This window comes from Otolemur garnettii, unplaced genomic scaffold (assembly GCF_000181295.1).
Source record: "Otolemur garnettii isolate 467f Iridium unplaced genomic scaffold, OtoGar3 scaffold00158, whole genome shotgun sequence".
Classification (NCBI taxonomy): domain Eukaryota; kingdom Metazoa; phylum Chordata; class Mammalia; order Primates; family Galagidae; genus Otolemur; species Otolemur garnettii.
The window spans coordinates 154,303-156,264 of NW_003852553.1; the positions used below are offsets into that span (position 1 = coordinate 154,303).

The window sequence follows — 1,962 nt, forward strand, 5'->3', positions numbered from 1 at the left end:
AAATAAAATCCAATCTTTGCCTATAAAAAAAAATAAAAATAGAAACAAAAGGACTAGTTAAGCTGACAAAAACTAATAAAAATGTACTCCAATTTACTAACAGAATCATGGGCACTTCATACAATACTTACACTTTACCAGTTTTAGGTAAAATAAATTAGGAAAAAGTTATAATTACAAAGCCAGTCTTTCCCCTTGCAACCAATCGGAAGTATCCCTACGTATACATATACTGTATATTATTATAAGCTTCTTCAGAGAAGCAAAAATTTTGTCTTTCTGACACTGGATTATCCAGCATCTATTAGTTTTTTACATCAGGAAGGCAACTGCCAAGTGTTGGGCCCAAAAGTATTTCAGGTTTATTCTTGAAAAGACCACTGAATATGCTTTCATACATACTGAACGCAAATTTATGCAGTATGCTCAACATCATCTTAAAATATCAATACAAGCTAGCATGGATTCTGATTTCTTCTACTGCACCCCCATGGAATTCAAAACATTATGGATACAATTAATAAAGAGAAAATGTGTGTCAATAACTGGAAGGCTGTTTCACAAGAGGAGCTGGTATCTCTGATTGCACTTCCTTGTATGGAACTGCACAGACAGCATGATACCTGAGCAAATAGATCAACTATCATGATCAGAAGGGTTTGTCAATCCATCGTCTTTGCTTTATCGTGTGCAAAGTTTGCTACTGCTGAGCTTCCTGCGTTTCTCTCTTGAAAAAACAGCGCTTGATCCTTTTCAAAATAACCAGAGAGACAAAGTATCTCTTCACCATGATTCCCCCTCAGTACGGAGACTGATAGAAAAGGGTGAGTGGGGAAAAGGGTGTAACCAGAGTTCTCCGAGATATCTGGTGTCAGCAAGCAGAATTCTTCAATAGCTGGTGCATCTGTTTTTTCTACAATATCATCATCAAACAACCACCAAAAATCATGACTCTTGTCTACTGCAGTATAGCAGCCTCAGTTGAAACCACTTCCACAATAAACCTCAATAGCAACAAGTTCGTACATTCTGTCTGGATTAATTGCTTTTGCCTCCTGTCCTTGGGCCCTAGCCCCAGTCTGCCACCCACCTGGCTCAATAGAAAAAGTTCTAAAGGAAAAACTACCCGGTAAGAAAGATTTGTATATCCATAAAGCTGATCCATACATTAAAATCTCTTCCGTTGTAGAGCTAGAATCATGGGCCGTTTTTGAACTTCCATCCGTTTGTGTGCTTCCTGTTTGCTGTCACACTCATCACAGTAGTATTAGTATTTACTGCGTAGAGTTTCTGAGTTGCTAGAACCCCTTAAACAGTGAGTAATTGATGTGTTTTGTTCCAGTCAACAGAATGATCTAAAAAATCTTCACCATTGCTGCTTATAGTTTCACAAGTAAGACTTCTGGTTTCATTAGTTAATGTTCCCTGAACAATCCCATGAACCCATGGTGGGTCTGGTGGGCTGTTATTATTTTCACTATCAATATTACCATTGGGTAAATGACCATTTTGTTTTTCTTGATTTCTCTCTTCTTGTAAAATATCAGCAATTGTATTTAGTAGGTAATTTAAGAATTCATGAGCATCTTGTTGCATGTAGTTGTCAAAAACCTCTTTTTCTTTCCATAACCTTGTTACGAACTTCTTTGGAGGTATTACTCCAACCTTTTTCTTCTGGGTGGCTGTGCTACGGAAGCGATCTGCCAAGCATGTAGGAAGGTTCTCCTTCCTAGGTTGACTTTTGCAGGCTAGAACTTTTTCCAGAAATGGATAACAAAGATAAAAGTGCTTAAGAACTGAATGACTGTAGTGGGTATTCCCCAAATTGACTAATCCAAAATAGTGCGCATTGGCTGGAAACTGTTCTGGTCCAATCTCTTTCTCTAATGCCGAAGCATTGGCTCCCAAGGTAGAGATAGAAGGGAATTTGCAGGGCTCGGCGCCTATAGCTCAACCGGCTAA

The 1,962-nt window shown here is 38.4% G+C and overlaps 1 pseudogene; it reads right to left on the reverse strand.

The window, feature by feature from the left end:
* Positions 1-662: 662 nt before the first annotated feature.
* The window catches only part of LOC105888010, a 1,597-nt pseudogene continuing 297 nt past the window's right edge, over positions 663-1,962 (reverse strand).